Raw genomic sequence first — 20,463 nt, 5'->3', positions numbered from 1 at the left:
TTTTTTCCTAGTCAATAGCACCCCACTCATTCATGCTCTTCCCCAGTAATCGCTCTTCTGACATCAGTCACCATGAATTAGTTCTGCCTGTTCTTGACCTTCATGTAAGTGGAAAATGCTCCTTTGTGTCTGGCTTCTTCCAGTCAATGTAAGGTCTGTGGTATGATTTGTCTGTGTGTGTGTAGCAATAGCTCATTTAAAAGTCAACATTACTTTACAATTAGCCAAGCAAGTTCCAGTAAAACCTCTTACCCCACATACCCACTCCAAAGCAGAGCTCTGATGAGTCCATGCTGGAGCTCATACTGGGTCAGGCCTCTGTCTCACCTTTCTTCTCCGTCCCAAACCCACACAGTAAACTTACCATCACCTGGCCAGCTACATGGTGCCATGACTGGAAAGCTCAGGCAAAGGAAAGTGAGGCCAGGGTCTGTCTCAGTGAAGAGGTGGGTCCTGGGCTACTTATTTCTCCCTTCATATGGAAAATAGAATGTAACCATGTTTGACATTTTAAAATCCAGTGATTCCCTTCCCAGGACAAATGTGGCCTGGTCCAAGTTTGCATTTGAAAGCCATCTTAGTATTGTGTCTTCTTGGGGGAAGATTGAGAAATACGGTAGGTAAAGAGGCCAGAGTAAGGGGGTAGGGGACTGGGAGTTCCTCCCCACCTTATGTAATCCTATATAACTTGCTTATTTTTCAAAACGGTGATATCTATTCTTTGACTCTTGAGTATAGAATGAATCGCAGAATCCAAGTCAGGGCTGCAGTGGAGAGAACAAGGGCTGGGAGGCGGGGCCAGGCTGTGGTCTTGGTTCTGGTGCCCGTGAACTCAAGGGGTGACTTAGGGGCCCCTTGCTTCATCTCTTGTTCCTCGTCTGCAAAAAGGGGATGTTTGACTAATGAGCCTCTTAGCACCGTGGAGAATTTTTAAAGACCTTGAGGGAGTATATATTTTATACCTCAAGGCTCTCCCACCTTTGTATGAATAAGCGTCTGTAGGACGGGCTGCTTGGCTCCTCTGGAGATTTCTGAATGTCCTGCCTTTGACCAGGGAGAGCAGTGGCCAGTGCCAGTTCTGACTGCTGTGCAGGTGTTAACTTCAGGCTAAGGATCTTGTTTTAGGGAATCCAAATGACATAGTGTGTGTGTGTGTGTGTGTGTGTGTGTGTGTGTGTGTGTGTGTGGAGTACTATGGACAGGCTTTCCCTGTCTGCTCTACAGGCAAATGTCGTCAGCGCTTCTAGGGCCATTTTTGACTTTCCATGTATACATTTTTCTTGCTTTGTGTTGCTTCTTTCCTGAAAAACAGGCTCTATTAGTTTCCTCTTACTGCTGCCAAAAATTACCACAAACGTAGTGGCTTGAAACAATACAGATTTATTATCTTCAATAATAAATTCTGGAGGTCAGAAGTCCAAAATGGGCCTCTGGGCTAAAGTCATGGTGTGGGCAGCCGCATGTTCCTCTCTGGAGGCTCTAGGGAAGAATTCATTTTCTTGCCTTTTCCAGGGTCAAGAGGGACCCACGTTCCTTGGCTCATGGTCTCTGCCGCCATCTTCAAACCCAGCCATGGCCCGTTGAGTCTTTCCTACATCACGCCCCTCTGACACTGACTCTTTTGCCTTTCTTCCACTTTTAAGGACTTCCGTGAAAGCACTGGGCTTGTCTGAATAATGCAGATTCATATATCTTAAAATCAGATAATCAGCAAACTCCATTCCGTCTTCCGCCTTAATTCCCCTTTGCCATGTAATTTAACATACGCACAGGTTCTAGGAATTAGGAGGTAGACATCTTGGGGGGGAGCATTATTCTGCCTATTATGTGCCATTATTCACACAGGTACATGGTACTTTCTTAATCCAAACAAAAATAGGTAAGTTAACTGTGATGAACATTTTCTGGATTCAAACTTTTTATTTAATTAAGGAAAATCATCTTTTGCATGAAAATGGATGCCATCTTAATATGTACATTATTAGCAAAGACTAGTTAGGGGACACATTCCTTCTTTTAGACATAGGAGTATGAGAAGGAAAAAATGGTATAAAGGTGAAGAGTGTCTTTATGTGAGGAGAGTGTGTGTGTGTGTGTGTGTGTGTGTGTGTGTGTGGAGGCCATTGTGTGCTGCAGCTGGCTAGTATTAGCCAATGTGAGCCATTATGTGCCTGTTTCCCTAAATCCACATTCAATGACATCTCATGTTAAATGGCTTGAAATTAGCCATGGTGGGAGAATTTACACCATGGAAATTGGCAAATGCTACAAGTCAGGGTTTTATTTTTCCTGGAGACCCTGCTGTTAAACAGTAACCATTAATACCAGCGGGGGAGAGACTCACTGCCTTCAGTTTATACACACAGCAACACTGTGTGGCAACACTGCACCCGTGGGATCTCAAGCCCTGTAGCTGGAGAAGGGGCAAGTTTCACTTGCATCAGGACCATCTGGCAGTTCTCCCAGTACTGTCAAGACCTCCCTACCTGCTGTCGTTGGCTGGACGGGGAGCTAAGTTTTCTCTCATGTAGGTGCAAGGTTGCTCCTTTGTTCCTCATTACTATTTGAACTCTGTCTGTCTAGCATTTGTTTAGGTGTTTGGCCTGACCAGTCCAATCCCCTGTTATCATTCCATCATTTGCACCCACCCTCGCTGGCCCTTTCTGTGTTTATCTTGCTGCTCCAGTAGGTAGGAGGTCACTGGTGTTCAAACTTCAGGGGAATTATCAGGGACACTTATTAAAATGCAGATTCCAAGGTATTGTCCCCAGAGAGTCTCACTCTGAAGGTCTGGGGTGAGGCCCAAGGACCTGCATTCTTGACAAGCACCATGTGATTCTGAGGCAGGAGGTTCGTGGATGCTGACTGCCCCAGCCTGGAAGATTCTGGGAGGCTGGAAGCTCCTTAGCTGCATCCTGTCCATACACCGTGGGTTCTCAGTGGGGAATGAGAAGAGTCATTTTAAAGAAACAGAGTTCCTAGTCTTTAGGAAGTTTTTCTTCCCATCTGGCATACAAGGTTTACAATGCTCCCACATGCAGTGGGTGCAGAATACCATGGCCCAGAGGAAGACATGTTTTGAAAGCTTTATCAGGTGGAAATGTGAAAAATTCCCATGTTTGCTGAGACTGGCCCTATGAGCCTAAATATTCTGAGTGTTTGAAACCATCTGAAGGGTTTATTGAACTTTTCCCTTTCCGTGGACGTGTTTCTTATTTATCGTGCAGATGTAAACCGCCCAGCCACAGACAGTGTCTGTCGAGAGGAGCATTCAGTCTTTACCCAACCCAAACCAACTTGTCTCTTAGCAGCAAACCATTCTGACTGTGGCAATTTTCTTAGCAGGAAAATTTGGGGACGGATGCGTGGTTTTTAACTTTACTCTTTTTCATTTTACATGTGAACTCTTCAGGATCCAGATCAGTTTTGTTTAAAAATATGGTCCAAATTAATTTCTACTGACTTGATTAAAAAAGGGAGAGCAAGAAATTACTACCTTAAGAGACTCTGGCCTCAAGTCCTTTGATATTTGAGACAATTTTTCTTTAATCCCCCAGGACGCAATCTTTCAGTAGCATGTAGGCAAGTTTCAAATAAAGGAAAGAGTAATGAAAAATCTAATATAAAGGTTATAATTTTCTAAAGAAGTCTGTTCCTTATTAAGATCAAGTGCTTGTCAGTCATCTTATATTTTTGGAACATCCACTGAACGGAGAGTGTACTGGGTGCTTCCATGCCTGGGAAATCTAACCCCCTGTAATTAGTTTTTCTAGTCCAATAAACATATTTTAAAAAGCAAATGAGATATTTTCTAGATGTCATCTGCAGAATAATTTGAGTTATTTAGTAGAAGAGACCCCTGATCGTATAGAACTTGGGCTTACATCCTAGCCCTGTCTCTGGGGGTCTCATTTATAGGGAGACTGTAAAAGAATGGAGAGGAGAATATTTGTCTTAGGTCCCACATAGGGAGGTTGTGAGGATCAAATGCAATGACATACGTGAAAGAGTTTTTATAAAAAAGTAAGAACAAAACAATGTAGTTTTATAATAATACAACATAGTTTTTGAGTAGAGTTTTTAATATTAAATTCTATAGGCAAGTAGAGCATTTCAGTCTTAATCCTTCCAAATTCTTTTCCTTCATTCCAATTCCTCTAGAATTGCTGTACCATCATTTTGAGATGGAGCTACTGAATTCTGTTTTAAGATGAATGATTGTATTTTCATTTAAGTCATCAATATGTTTCATCTTCCTTTCCACTTCTTTTTCTTTTTGGAAACTGCTTTCTTTTAAATAGTAGTCAGCCAGCCCCTGGAAGCATCTCAGCGTAATGTGGGTTTTCCCCGTGCTAGTCGGTTGGAGAGTTAAAGGTAGTCAGCTGCTTCCTGCGAGCTGGGATGGAAGGAGTGAGCCTCACTCACTCTTCACCCTCAGGTTGCTGAGTCTCATGACACTCTCTCTATTTCTCCTTTTTCCTGCCCCCCCTGGAAGTGTACCCAGGCTTTTGAGGAGGCCTGAGCAATGAACGTGGTCTGCAGTACCCGTCTGGTTCTTCTTCCTCTTTCCAAATTTCAAATCTGACTTGAAAAGAGAGGCAATTCTAAATGTCCATATGACTTTCTGATTACTTAAAAACATCCCTTTCCTTTGTTCTGTCTGTAGTTCATACACACAGCGAACTTGTGTAAATGTATGTTAAACATCAAGGCTCATTGAAAGAAGAAATATTAATGAATCTAGACAAGGAACACCTCAGGATTTATTAAATTTATCTAGGACAGGAGCATTGTTTCCTTCTTCTGGTGTTTTTCCTGTTTACAGAAGTAATAGGAGTTAATCATAGAAAATGTGATAAATATGGAAAAGCACAAAGAAGAAATAAATTTTTCATTATTCCACTATTTAGAGATAATCCTTATTAATATTTTTAGACTACCTCTCCAGTCTTACTTTCCATGTAGGTATGTACACACACTCCTTTTTCAAGTATTTAAGATCGGTAGTGTAAGTACGTTTTATACCTTGATTTTTTTTCTGGCCTATATTTAACATTCCCCCATCATCAAGTATTCTTCCCTAGCACAGTCCCTGAAACAAAGTAGGTGTTTTTGCCGAATTAACAAATAAACTTTTTAATGGATACTAAAATATGTAATATTTTATCATATAAAAATACCATAATTGATTTCATCAGTTCCCTCTGTTTTCCATTTTAAAGTAGCAATAGCATGGGAAAGGTGAGAAGTTATTTGATAATTATGGCCACATATAGAGGGAGAGAGAGACACCATCTGCAAAGGCAGTTAGGCCACATGAAGCTCTCTATGGAGAAAGCCTGAGGGAAGGAGTGTGGAACTTTCAGTAATGATTATGAACTTTATGCCTGGACTTGATATCAGATGACTCAGAGACTAGACCTATTAAACCTGAAATAATATGGAAAGAGGATCCTAAAGTGACTTCAGAAATGGTCTGAATTACCTAGTAAGAATGCTTTCAGCTGTAAGAAGCCCAACTCAAACTGGCTTAAACAATAAGGACATGTACTGAATCATGAAAATCCAGAGGTAGGTCAGACTTCAGGCATGGTTTGATCAAGCCTTTTTGCTTTATTTTTCTGCTGTTGTCATAGCTCTGTACTCCTTTATTACTGATTATATTCTCAGGCTAGTTCCCCTAGAGGTCTTTGGATGGCAGCTATGGGCCATCAGAGCTACAGTACTTTCTTGTTCACAAAGAAGTAAGGAAGAGAACAAGAGAGAGGACTTGGTGTGTCTTACAAAAGAAAGGAATCATTTCGCCTGAAGACTCCAGCAAATTGCTGTTATATTTTGTTGGCTGTGATGAGCCTAGACATCTCCATTCTGAAGCCAGTTACTGGCAAGGGTTATTAGGATTAACTCACACTAAACATCCAGGGTGAAATAATTGTTAATATGTGTACTACATTTCTGTGTAACCAATAGCCACAAAGTCTCAACAATAAGTGTTTGTTTGAGGTTGTCTGATCTAGGATGGGCCCGGCTGATATGACTTGGCTGGGTTGCCTCTGCTCACCTGTCTCTCCATCTCTGCTGCACCTAACTTCTCTTCCGCGACCACAGGCACATTCTTCTCATGGTGACAGTAGAAGTGAAAGAGGGATTGACATATATACACCAATATGTATAAAATAGATAACTAATAAGAACCTGCTGTATAAAAAAATAAAATAAAATTCAAAAAAAAAAGTGAAGGAGGGCATGTGACAGCAGGCAAGGCCCCATACGTCTTTGATTTGGAAGTAACACACCATCACTTCCATCTCATTTTATTGGCCAAAGTGAGTCACATGGCTAAAGTTAAAGAGGAGGAGAAATATACTCTGTCTGGTTGGTGGAGGAAGTTCAACATCATACGGCAGAGGCTGTGGGCCGTGCTAAGAGTAGGGGGAGGTGAGTGAGCACTTGTCTTCAGTGCAAACTTTAAGAGGTACCAAGATACTTAATTAAGATAGATTATATTTCAATGAAACATTTAAAAATTCAAAATTAATGCAAAAAAAAAATTCATCATGAGCAAACTAATTTTTAACCAAGACAGGATCGGTATGGGGGAGGGTAAAGAATTAGGGCCCCAAACCATAGACCACCAGCCGTAATGTTCCCGTTGTAGGACTCCCACGCCTCACAGCTTTAGGAGCCTTAAAACTAACTCTTCCTTCTTGAGGTTTGCTCCTTGCTTCCTTCTAGGTCTGTAGCTTGAGTATCTGGTTTTCCTGCAAGTCTCTAAGAAATTTAATAGGAATCGTTTCCAAAAACTATTCTGAAGAATAAAATGCTCCTTCAGACTTCTTTGGTAAAAAAAGAAAACAAAACAAGGAAAGAAAATCAAGTTCTAGTCAGCGGTTCTTGTATATTAATCCATTTCTTGATTGCTAGTTTAAGAATTGGTATAATAGCCGTAAGAATGGAAACTGGTAGGGTATGACAGTGATCCTCTAGAGACTGAGTTTCATAATATTTTTAGATTTTAAATACAGTACATGTCTTGACAAAGTACAGTGAAAGTCTTTTTGGCTCAATCACAAGTTATGCCATGGGTGCTTAACTTTTTGTAGATGAGATTGGCTCAGGAATTCAAGAGCATATATTAGTCTGGGGAGATCTTTCTCCCGTCTTGTGTGGCGAGTGATTTGCTGATCCCAGTACTGAGGATGTTGGCGGGAAGGAAAGACTTCCGAGGTCATAGGACTCATCCTGTGAACTTGTGTGGAACTGCCATTGGTCCACGGGCTGCCACAGAATTATGCAGGGAATAAGTTTCAAAGAAACTGGAAGGAAAAAATATTGGCTCCAAAATTTTATCACTGTTTTATTTCAAAAGTAAATCTAGTTTGAAATGCTAGAGATACAATTTATTTCTTCCTAAATTTGTCCCAGTGAGAATCATATGCTGGGTCTTATGGGGTGACAATCACCTTTACACCTCATCAGACACCCCCCAATCCAGCCGCACCCAAAGGCTTATAGAGAGGAGGGGTTGGGTGCAAGCTGGCACCAAACCAAGCCCGATGGAATCTTGTTACGTGGTGAGAACTGACCAATACTAAGTGAACCGTTAGTCTCAAAATACAGAATATTTCCCACGATGGTATGACAAGGAGCTGGAAATACTCACCTTTGTAGTCATTTACTACAAAGTAATGTAGTAAGGCACTGCATCTCCCAGAGTGTGTCAGAAGGCCAACAGGCTAATTGGCAAAGTTAACTCAGATAGTGACTGACTTGTGGTTGACAGGGCTGTGCATGCAGTGGGATTTAAAGTGGAGACAGAGAAAGAGTATAAATCCTTGAAAAGCCAGGGAAAGTGGGCTAGGGAGGACAGCAAGTAGCATTTAAAGGTAAGTGTGAGATTGAGTGAGATTTTGAGAGAAATTGAGTGAGATTTTGGAGAGGCAGAAACAAAGTCGACAGTGTCAGAGGCCTCTATGGCAACATACTAAGCATCAGTATGAAGTGAATTTGACATAGGGTGGTAAATGTGATTTCCAAATAATAAACAAGATTTGGAGCAAATACAGCAAAGGAGGGGATAAACCTAATCAAAGTCAACATACCCATTATAAATAGTTACTTAGTGTGATGCTCTATTTCCCCCCTAAATTTCCCCTTTGAAATCTATTTTATATACAATCTTGAGTTATCCCTTAAAAAGAAACCCCAGATGTAATTATGCCATTTCCTTGATTTAAAAAAGTTTGTTGAGGAGTTCCTTGGGGGTCCAGTGGTTAGGACTCGGCGCTTTCACTGCTGGGGCCTGACTTCAATCCCTGATTGGGGAGCTAAGATCCTGCAGGCTGCACCGTGCAGCCCAAAAAAAAAAAAAAATTAGACTACTCACCTGTAAAATAAAAATCGCTAGCAAACAGAGAGAGTTGAGGTCCAACAATGGCAACCACAGATGGTGTAGTCAAACCTGAAGCAGAGAACACTCCATAAATAATTACCATGCTGCACACATAACGTTAAAAAAAAAGGGAAAAAAGTTTGTTGGGTATTCACTGTCTACAAACTAAAACTTAGACTTCTCTGAATGACATAAAATTCTCTTTAAAATCAGGCTTTATCCTACTTAATTAAAAATCCAAAATAAGTATCTACTGAGGGCCTACTGTGTGCTGTTTCAGGATCTGTATACACTGGTGAACAAAACCACTCCCTGCCCATGCTTCCCACACTGTAGCCTCTAGTTATTTCCATGCGGAGACTTTCCCATACCCTTCTTGTCCTTTGCCCAAGAACTCCTATTCATCCTTCAAGACCCAATTCACATATAGCTCTTCTCCGGTAGCCTTCCCTCACAGGCCAAGCAGAAATGATTGCCCTCTCTTCTGTTTTCAAATAGCTCGTAGTTTGTATTTCAAGTATAAGACATAGAATTTTGTTACTATTATTAGTTGATTATCTATCTCTTGAATCGGTTTGTAAAACCAGCAACAAGTGAGGGCCTGAAACAGATTAGGCAATAACTGACTGTAAGGAAATGAGGAAACAAAAGAGTGACGGAGACACACATCCGTACAGGAAAGCAGAAACCTGAGAGCGAGAGCCAGGCTGAACATGGAAGCAAAGAGCGAAGGAGAGAGAGAAGCCTTCAGCTGGAGTAGTCCATTAGGGCAGGTCCCAGATTTGTAGGTCTTGGTGGGATGTTTTGGAGGGTCCAGTGCTGATGAGAGGAATATGGGAAATAAGCCAGGAGGTGACACTAAAGTGCCAGGAGCAGAGTTCTGTCTGCTTATACTATAAACAAGCCCCAGGTACTGTGCTGAGCTCTGGGGAGATGTACCAGGGAACTGTGCTAGTAGTGTGTGTGCACTACTACTAGAGTGTGTGCACATGTGCGTGTGTATATGTGTGTGTATATGTGGGTGCGTGTATGTGTCTAGGAGAGCAGGGAGTAGGGAGAAAACTCTGTAGCATAGCAAAGTGAGTAAAGCGAAAACTAAAGAAAACATAGGAAGGAATCTTGCAAATAAGGCTGTGTCCACCTGGCTTCCTCTTCTGTGTAATTTGGCCTGTGTGTGTGTGTGTGTGTGTGTGTGTGTGTGTGTGTGTGTGTGTGTGTTTGGGAGGATGGGGTGAGGAATGGGGAAAGAGTTGCCATGTGTCCTATGGCAGAAAATGGATAGAATTGATGGTGGCTGAGGTGGGGGGAATATTACCGCTCCTGGGACAAGACAGAAGAAAATGGCAGATGCCCCAGACTCAAGTCTGGAAACAGGCCAAGGGGGAGCAGTGATGGACAGTCCCCTGGACGTCTCCTTCCTTTTATAGCAGAGCTTCAGAAACAGTCCTGACTTAGCTTGTTGATACTTTCATTTCCCAACTGGAACAGGAGGAACTGGGGAAACTGCCCCCTTTGATAAATTTTAAAGAACAAGGCAGAATTCGAGTTCACGCAGGGCTACTTATGGGCACCTTGGGAGAAAGTCTGCGCTAGCTGGCCAGGGAAACTCAGACACGAACAATCTTTATGAACTCTAAATTTGTGGAATGCTGATTTCTTAAAATTCAGGGGAAAGATGGACATGATTCTATGGCCCAGGAGTTTGGAAGAGAGGGAGGCTCAAGAGGTCCTAATGAACTCACACCTGGGACTTAGGTTGTGTCATGACCACTGATCTTATTGAAAATAAAAGGCAGCCCCCTCCCACCCAGGACAGACCAGCCGCACTAGGAGCTCTCTACTGAACTTTACATCTAAAGGGGCAGGTACGAAAGCTGGGAAAAGAAGCATATAATCAAGATAGAAAGAAGTAAGGAACGTGGTAAACATAACAATAGTGTCAGAAATGCCGAAACCCCAAGAGCTGAAGGCTGTGAAAGGGGCTGAAGACTTGACAGTCATATTAGGTCAGAAGTTCAAGGGAAGAGTTCGGGTGGCAAGAAAGCCCCGTAGTTAAGAGTCTTTCAGCTTCCATGTCTATAAAAGGAACACCAGTAGTAGCTACCCCACAGGGTTGTTTTGAGAATTAAACAAAATACTGTGTATGAAACACTTGGAACAGCAGCTGGCCCACTGTGGGAAACATATATGAGTGCTTGAGGCCACCTGTGTCCTTTCAGGTACCAGGGACATGGCAGTGAACCAAACAGGTGCAGCCCCCAGCCTCCTGGAGCTTCCCTTCATGAGGGAGAGGCACAGGCTACCATGAGAGCTACTGACTGTGGCTGGAGGTGTAGGGGAGAGGGGGGTGCTTACCTGAGGAAGACATCCTTAAACTGAGACCCTAAGAGGGCATGGAGAGGACAGAGGGACAGCGGGAGCGGGGTGCCTGCTGAGCGAGATAAAGAACTGAAAGTTGTCCATGACTGTGGGGTGAGGACAGCAGAGCGAGTGGCTTAGAGAAAACACCAGTAGTAGCTACCCCACAGGGTTGTTTTGAGAATTAAACAAAATACTGTGTATGAAACACTTGGAACAGCAGCTGGCCCACTGTGGGAAACATATATGAGTGCTTGAGGCCACCTGTGTCCTTTCAGGTACCAGGGACATGGCAGTGAACCAAACAGGTGCAGCCCCCAGCCTCCTGGAGCTTCCCTTCATGAGGGAGAGGCACAGGCTACCATGAGAGCTACTGACTGTGGCTGGAGGTGTAGGGGAGAGGGGGGTGCTTACCTGAGGAAGACATCCTTAAACTGAGACCCTAAGAGGGCATGGAGAGGACAGAGGGACAGCGGGAGCGGGGTGCCTGCTGAGCGAGATAAAGAACTGAAAGTTGTCCATGACTGTGGGGTGAGGACAGTAGAGCGAGTGGCTTAGAGAAAACAGAACTCTTGCCCTTTCTGTTTCATTTTAGTCTCTTTGGCCTATAATAGTAGAGTTGAGATGGAAAGGGCCTGAGTATTGGAGGGGGAAATCAGAAGAGCGCCTAGCTCTTCAAGATGGGAGCGAGGTCCTCTACTGAGCCCACAGGCTCCTGACTACCTCACCTTGGGCGGCCCTCGTCAAACCGGTCATGCTTCACGGGCCGTCCAGTAGCACCTGCTTCAAACTTGGGATTTCTCTGACGTTTCGACTTTCATTTTAAAAAGTTGTCGTCAAGCAGAAAACAGAACAACTTCCAAGTAGTGATTTTTAAAAAGAGCTATGTTTCAGTGGTGCCAGTTAGGTATGTAGATTGAGGAAATCATCTTGGAAGATGTGAGTTTACACTTGCTAGAAATTGGTTCCCACAATGTGCCAGGGAAACAGTGTCCTACAAGAAGCAGACTATTGAACATGATTGAATTTTTAGGCCTGAACAAGCCATTTGCTTTTAGGAGGAAATTTTAGGCAGCTCTTTCCCTGTGAGGTAGGAGTACATCTTTGATAAAAAGTCCAGTGGCCACTGTATAATTTTTAAAGCCTAAAGGCACAAGAAGGAGGGGTAGATATACAGAGATATACGTTTCAGCATAGTTTGGAGAGATACAAAGCTGGAAGCCATCCATCAGTGGGGGAGTGGATGAAGCACAGTGTTGTGGGTGCTGTGCTAGACGGTGGTGCAGGAAGTGTACTTAAGTGCGCAAAGCAAGCTGTGCAATAAAGGGTGCACTTCTTCCAAATTCATCAGAAGAAACGGCAAAACCCCAATTTTGTATTATCATCTCATTGTACAAACATAGGCAGAAGTGTTACCTCAGGAAAGTTAAGACTGCAAAAGTGTTAGGAGGAGAAATAACTTTTAATTTATGTGACCATGGGCTCTTTCATTGAGTTAAATAAGTATGAATTACTTCTGTAATGTGAAATTTGATGTTTTAAATACATTAGGGAAACAATTGGAATCAGAGAGCAAAAGGAAGAAGAAACAAGGAAAAAATGTCTTGGTGATCTCACACCCTATTCAATAATATAAAACTGCATTTGAAAGTGAGGTGCTGCGAGATAAAAGCACCAAAGCTCTCCTCTTTGGGAGAATCAGACAACACACCATGTTGATCCGATGGCCGTGAGTCCTCTGGTCATGACTGTATGCACCCAAGGGTGCTCTTAGCCCAGTTTGAGAAGCCAAAGGCCAACTCCATCCAGATCAACACCTATTTTCCAAAGTTGGACTTTAAGCTCCACTGACGCCTAATGTCACGCTCTCCCTCTGCCACTTCACAACATCTATGACTCTTCAAAAAATGTCACTTCATGCCTGTCTGGCAGACTCTTAGCCTCTTGGTTAAGAGTGTGGCCGCTGCAGCGAGATGCCTGAGTTCAAAGCCCAGCTCTGTTGTGTGAGAGCTGCTTGAGTTGGCAAGTTGCTTGATCTGTCGGCACTCCGTGAAATAGAGATCATACTGGTGTCTACACACAGGGCCTTATGAGGATGAAACCAGTTAATACATTAAAAGAGGCTTAAAGCCCCTTCTGTCATGTGTTGCTATAGATGTTGCTTGTCTTTATTACCACTAATCCCTCCAGAGTCAGTCTGGGCAGCAGGGCTCTCCAGGACCCAGCTTTTAGACTCCTCCCCTCTTATTTCCTCAGTAGCCTGCACGGTGTCCTGCATACATTTCATCCCATGATTCTCTCTGTTAAATTGTGTACCCTTACTCCTCACTCTTGGACTTTGAGTAACTTGAGGGCAGGAATCGAGATTCCTTCATCTCTGAGTGGCCAGCATTCAGCACAGCGCCTGGCATAGAGTAGAGGCTAAACTGATGGCAAAGTGTTGGAAGAAACATGGATGGGTAAGTCCATCCCGGAGACCCTTCCTTATTTAGGCCATTTCCGAATACTCCAGGAAGCCTCAGTGCTTGTGTGTGCACCTGTTAGTACTTACATATTATTGGTATACATTGTCTAATTGATCTCTCTTTATACAGTCATGTTCCAACTTAAATTGTGTGCTTCCTGGTTCCTGGTGTGTATTTTCTTTCTTTGGTGTCTTTTTCAGTTGCCCACTAGGAGAGTCTGAGCCTGACTATTTTTTGCCAAATGGGATGGGAGACTCTAGGAGGGAAGAGGTGTGGAGGTGACTTCTCTTGGGATGTCCTAAAGACAGTGACCAGAATCTCAAGGGATGTTTTCAGATTCCACAACATAATGAGAGAAAAGGAACCAACCCCTTAAATGAAGAACTTTCAGTCACCTCTACCCAGGTCCACGTGTCAGTTTCATTTCTTTTCATTAACTCCTCTCCTTTGATGGTCTACTGAAGCGAAAACAGTTAGGAAAGGTAGGCTATTTAAAAGGGACCTACCTGTTAAAGGGACCTTGTTAGGAAGAGATTCATTTCAAAAAACAGCCCTTTAGTCTATCAGGAAATCCTTTCAGTCAAGCCAAAAGCTTGGGTTAAGTCAGTAAGGTGCAAATGCAGACCATCCCTATTCCATTTAAAGATAAAATATTACACGATGTAGTAAAAGGTTTCAGAAGAGGTGTTTCCCGTTTTTTAAGTTATGGGGGTGGGGAAGGGCTTGCACAAACCTATTTCCGTTTCCTAGTACACAGTAACTAGATATAATATCAATCTGTTATAAATAAACATGATGTCTCCTCCAACATTCGTCATTGCTTCTGACTAGTCAACTCAATCTGTGAAAATGAGATTATTTGAAAACCCTGTCCTAGATTTTAAAGCTGAACAAGATATATTGATTATACAAATATTTTTATGTCACTGTATATCTTAATAAAATAACATTCATGTCTGGAGTGCATGTCAGTCTGGAAAGCCTGCCCAAAGGCAGATCTATTTATTTAAATCAGGGATGGCAAAGGGCCGTGTTGGCAGCCAATCAGCTCGTCATGCTCTCATGGTTGAACACAGATAATAATAATTTTGGGTGCACACGAGCAGATTTCTCAAAGGAAGGGATCAACCCCTGTGTTTACATTATGAATCAGCAGGGAACTATTTCAGATGCTGAGACCAACAGTGGGGACAGCTGATTTCTTCTCTTTCTTTAGATTTCAGACACATGTGGAGATCCTCCTGGAATTTCAGACTCAGATTCTAATTTCTGGGAATTCCAGTTTATAATGAAGTGATGAAAGGGCTGGTTTCACAGGGTCAACAGCTGGTTATTCCTGGTGAGGAAGAGACTTGACCAGCCTAGCCATCCTTGGGTCGTTTGTCCAGGGATTCAATGGCCACCCTTGGGGCTGAGTCTAACAGTCCCCTGGAGAGGAGATGGGCCATCCTTATGTCAGATCCTTTTCTCCACTGCTAAACAGCCCAGAACCAGAAGCTGCCTTGGGGTTCACAGGGGATTGCCGAAAGAGAAGAGTTACACACTCCCCAAGAAAAGTGTTGTTTGTTTCACATTGGAAATTCTCTGAAACCATACATTTTGGGACACTCCAATTTTGTTGGCAGCTCAACTCCAGAGGAAATGTCTCCTTTTGGGCATTGTGAGTCAGTTATTAAATCTTTAATTAATTTTCATTGGGAGAAATTTATTTCTTATTTTACTCAAGGACAACTTTATGTACCTTGTAATAACACTAACTGCTACAGACTGAATGCTTGTGTCCCTCCCAAATTCATATGTTGAAGCCCTAACTCCCAAGGCGGTGGTATTTGAAGGTGGGGCCTTTAGGAAGTAATTAAGTTTAGGGTGAAGTCATGGCAGTAGAGCCCCCATGGTGACATTAGTGCCCTTATAAGAAGAGGAAGAGACTACAGTGCTCCGGTTCTTATCAGACACTGAAACTGTAGGCACCTTGATCTTGGACTTCCCAGCCTCGAGAACTGTGAGAAATAAATGTCTACTGTTCAAGCAATACGGTCTATGGTATTTTGTTATAGCAGCCCAAACTGACGATAAGACACTAACAATAAATAGAAAAACATAGGTTCACTTAGATTTCAAAGTGCTAATTGGTTTTGATTTATATTAAAAAATTACTTCTTATTGACATTAGTATTAATGGGACCAAGGGTGATATTTGAGTTATCTCAAACCCTGACTCTTGTGAAATTATATTCTTGTGAAGAAAAAGAATTAACAAAACTTGATAAAGATGAATATTGGGTCCATAAAACCATTATAACTGGAGACCAAAGACTAGAATTGGCATCATCAAAATGATTGCATAAGTTTAAGCATGATGTCTGCAAGGGTGCTGTTTGAATACGGATATGTTTAACTGGCTGGAAGCAGTGACGTACTGAGCAGTGACTTGCCCATTAAATAGAGATTAGCTTATCAGTTTCCTAACAGAAAGTGGAGCCTGATGGCCCAAGGCAGGTAAGCTTTGATGAGGAGGGTGATTGAGGAAAGGTCAGAAGGCTGGGGAGGGCAGAAGAGGATGTGATACCCAAGGAAGACCTTAGGGCCCCCAGGAGCCACCCTTCCAAGCAGTGGAGAGAGGAGGCATGGGTGAGAAGACAGAGTCATCTTCAGGTCAAGTTCCCGTTCCCAAGTCTTGCTGCTTCTTATTTGCACATACGTGTTCAGGGAAGCCTTCCTGAAGTCTGATTCGGTGGCTGTGTGTAGATGCAGTCAAAGTCTAATTTTTCAGCTTGAATTATGATAGAAATCACAATTTAGTTTGTAAATCACTCCAGATAGCCTTGTGTGAGATTAATTTCTGGTAACATCTGTCTGAGAGTCTCACATGTTCTCTTGAAGGTTGCCGTCAGCCTGACCTTCCTTCTGATTTATCTCATTTGCATTCTATTTCTTTATCCGTAGTGTTGAATCAGTGGCTTGTAAACAGAATTAATTTGCATGTTCAAACTAAAATACCTTTGCAGATATTGAAGCTTTTCAAATATTTATTGGATTGGTGTCTGACAGAACAAATCTAGCAAGTATATTACCATTACTTGTAATGACAATTTAAAACCATTGAAATAATCTAGTACACACAATCAACATCCTATTGATGAAAAGAAATTTAGGCAAAAAGTCACCATTTGAAAAAAAACACCATTTGAAAACAAAACAAAAAAAATGGAAAAGTGGTTTGCCTACATATATTATCAACTGTATGTATTAAACTTAGTCAAAAATGTATTGTTTTAGTCTGCTCCTGCTGCCATAACAAAATACTATAAACTGGGAGGCATAACCAATAGAAATTTATTCTCTCACAGTTCTGTGGCTAGAATAGGGTTCATTCTGAGGCCTCTTGTCTTGGTTTGTAGGAGGCTGTCATCTTGCTGTGCTCACAGGATCTCTTCTTTGTGTAGCCAGGAAACAGCCCTAGTGTCTCTTCCTCTTCTGATAAGGGCACCTGCCCTGTGGGATTAGGCCCCCACCCTTATGACCTCATTTAACCTTTATCACTGCCTCATAAGCCTTATTTCCAAATACAGTCACAGTGGGAGATGGGGTTTCAACCAATGAATTTTGGGGGAGGGGTCACAAACACATAGTCCGTAACAGATATCATAATTAAATGTGTAGCTTTAAATATTTGTTTTAGTTAAAATATAACTAGTTGACTTTGTATTATGTGTTAAAATATAACTATTTGACTTTGTTGGTCCAAAAGTAATAAACAAAACTTGATATACTTGACAGTATAATAACTGTCAAGTTTTGTCCAAGTCCATCCATGTTGCTACAAATGGCAAGATTTCATTCATTTTTTATGGCTGAGTGGTATTCCATTCTACAGGCTTATGTTGTTCTCTTGTTTGCTTGTTTTTAAGCATGTTAACAAAGGGTGAATTTTCTCTTGGACTGGGCACTTGGTTACTTCCTCAAGGCTCAGAATCTCTAAGTGTGAATCCTTGTCTGACAAAGGTTTACTAAGTACCTGGTACATGCCAGGCACTGCGTAAATCTCCAGGGATACAATGCTGAATGTGGCAGAGGTGTCTCCTGTCCTCACAGGAGTAACAGTCTACTGGACAGTGTGTCCTAGAGGTGAACTCGGCCTGTTGTCAGGCTTTTCTGCACAGGGTCAAGGCTAGTCTATTCAAATTCCTCAGCCGCAGGACTGGTAGCAGCCCCCGAATGGTAAAAAGGCCCCTGCGACCACAACTGACATCCCAGCTATGGGCACCCCTGAGTTGAAAGTGGTGGAAAGCAGAAGGAGTTTCAGGCCTGAAATGGCCAAGCTGACCCTGCTTATGGTTCTGCCAAGGTTCCTGGCTGTGCTTTTATTATTATTATTAATTCTGGTAACTACACTTTATTGAAGGTTCTCTAGGGACCCTGCCCTTGGCTAAGGGCTGTACCCGTGTAGCCTGCTTCTCTGTCTTGCAGGGCTCTTCCTACTTAGCTCAGGAAGAGGGGGAAGAAGAAGCTGAGAATTCAGTCTTACTGTTCCTTTTGCCAGAGAAGTCACCTAGCTTGCTACCTCCTGCAGTGGTGGCAGGATTCTTCCAAGCTATGAAAGATGGGGAACACTCCCTGCATCCCCCAGAGAGACTGTTCCTCTCTTCTGGAAACCTACCTCCATTCAGAAGACACAGGCATGCAGGGAGAGTTCTGGAGCCCAGTGTAAACAGGTCAGGTAGGTCAAAAGGTTTTGTAAACTGTGAAGTGCTATAAAACTGTAGAATATTATTATTATTATTATTAAATGATAGTGGTAACATCACAATTAGGCTTGCTGACTAGAGAAATTCAAATCAAGAACCATTACAACTTTACTTTTCTACTCTTTCCATTATCTTTTTTTAAAATTTATTAATTTTATCTATTTATTTTTGGCTGCATTGGGTCTTCATTGCTGTGCATGTGCTTTCTCTAGTTGTGGCGAGCGGGGGCTACTCTTCGTTGTGGTGCGTGGGCTTCTCGTTGCAGTGGCTTCTCTTGTTGAGGAGCATGGGCTATAGGTGCGCGGGGTTCAGTAGTTGCGGCATGTGAGCTCAGTAGTTGTGGTGCACGGGCTTAGTTGCTCCGCGGCATGTGGGATCTTCCCGGACCAGGGATTGAACCTGTGTCCCCTGCACTGGCAGGCAGATTCTTAACCACTGCGCCAGGGAAATCCCAAGGTGCAAACTATTATGTATAAAATAAGCTACAAGGATATATTGTGTAACAGGGAATATAACCAATATTTTATAATAACTCTAAATGGAGTCTAATGTTTAGAAGTTGTAAATCACTATATTGTATACTGGTAGCATATAATAGGGCACCTCAGTTATACTTCAACAACAACAAAAAAGAAGCCTGTAGAAGCTGCTTGAATAAAACACAGTCTGATTTTTCTTGCCAGTACCTAAGCTCCCTAAATTTAACTGAAATGTCCCAACACCATGTCAAAACATTTACATATGCCTTTCTAAGCAAAAGCCTAGGATTGTGGCAAGGTCTTAGCGTGCTTCAAGCACCTTTTTTGATCACCACAAATTCTAGGCTTGCCCATGACATTGTTTTGATGGTGATTTTATGGCTGGAGCCATAGCCTGCTCATCAAAAGGCTTAGCCTCTGCTTCCTGGCTCGTCTACTGGCTCAGGTGACCTCACTACATAATCCCAGTAAGCTCGGGCCAGGGCAACCCTGGGCAAGGTTTAAAGTAACGGTGACCACAAGGCTAGGTTCAGCGCGAGTTTGGGCTTGTCTATCAAGCGATCCTATGACATTTGTGTCGGTAACAGTCAGACCTGTCAGGCTCACTGGAAACACAGATGCCCCGAGTGTATGATATCTGCAATGATCCCTTTCTAAGAGTCACTTGAGTTTCAGACAGAGAACCGTATTCAGAGCTGGATATCAGTTGGTGAGGCACCGACATTCCACTGTCAGTTGAGTTAATCCCTTGTAGAGGTCCCGGAGATATTTCCACCACTGCTGTCTTCTCTTCTAAACTGGTCATCTGAATATGATAAATGTGAGTTTTACTGCTAAGATTAGCTCTTCCCTCATCCCTCGCTCTGTAAAGTGAGGTGGTTTTGAACACGCACATTAAAGAAGTTGAAAAGAATGCAAGTCTTGGCTGTACCATCTAAGATGTGGTCGCCTCCATGGGTAAGTCAAGAGGCTTCCTTTGAACAGGAAATATGGCTATGTTCACAAAGCCTACATGAGGTGCACAGGCAAAGGAAGCTTCCAGACTGTGTAGGTTTGTGTCTTTCAGGTCCTCTTCTCACAGGGGAATTACTCTTTTTTTTTTTCAATTGACGTATAATTGGTCTATAATAATGTGTTAGTTTCAGGTGTAGAGCAAAGTGATTCAGTTATATATATATATTTTTCAGATTACTTTCCATTACAGGTTATTACAAGATATTGAATATAGTTCCCTGTGCTATACAGTAAATCCTATTTTTTCTCTTTCACACACACACACACACACACACACACACACAAACACATACACACAGAGCTTTGAGAGTAAATGGCAGGCATGATGCCTCTTTAGTTTTGAATTTTATTTTATTTATTTTTATACAGCAGGTTCTTATTAGTTATCTATTTTATACATATTAGTTTATATATGTCAATCCCAATCTCCGAATTCATTTCCCCCCCCAACTTTCCCCCCTTGGTGTCTATACGTTTGTTCTCTACATTTGTGTCTCTATTTCTGCCTTGCAAACCAGTTCGTCTGTACCATATTTCTAGGTTCCACATATATGCATTAGTATACAATATTTGTTTTTCTCTTTCTGACTTACTTCACTCTGTATGACAGTCTCTAGGTCCATCCACGTCTCTACAAATGACCCAAAATAAAATATTACTTTTATGGCTGAGTAATATTCCATTGTATATATGTACCACATCTTCTTTATCCATTTGTCTGTCAATGGGCGTTTAGGTTGCTTCCATGGCCTGGCTATTGTAAATAGTGCGGCAATGAACATTGGGGTGCATGTATGTTTTTGAATTATGGTTTTCTCTGGGTATATGCCCAGTAGTGGGATTGCTGGGTCATATGGTAATTCTATTTTTAGTTTTTTAAGGAACCTCCATAACTGTTCTCCGTACTGGCTGTATCAATTTACATTACCACCAGCAGTGCAAGAGGGTTCCCTTTTCTCCACACCCCCTCCAGCATTTGTCGTTTGAAGATTTTCTGATGTTGCCCA

The sequence above is a fragment of the Grampus griseus genome (assembly GCF_964374135.1).
Source record: "Grampus griseus genome assembly, chromosome: 13".
NCBI classification, from domain to species: domain Eukaryota; kingdom Metazoa; phylum Chordata; class Mammalia; order Artiodactyla; family Delphinidae; genus Grampus; species Grampus griseus.
Note: the sequence above shows the minus strand (reverse complement) of the source record.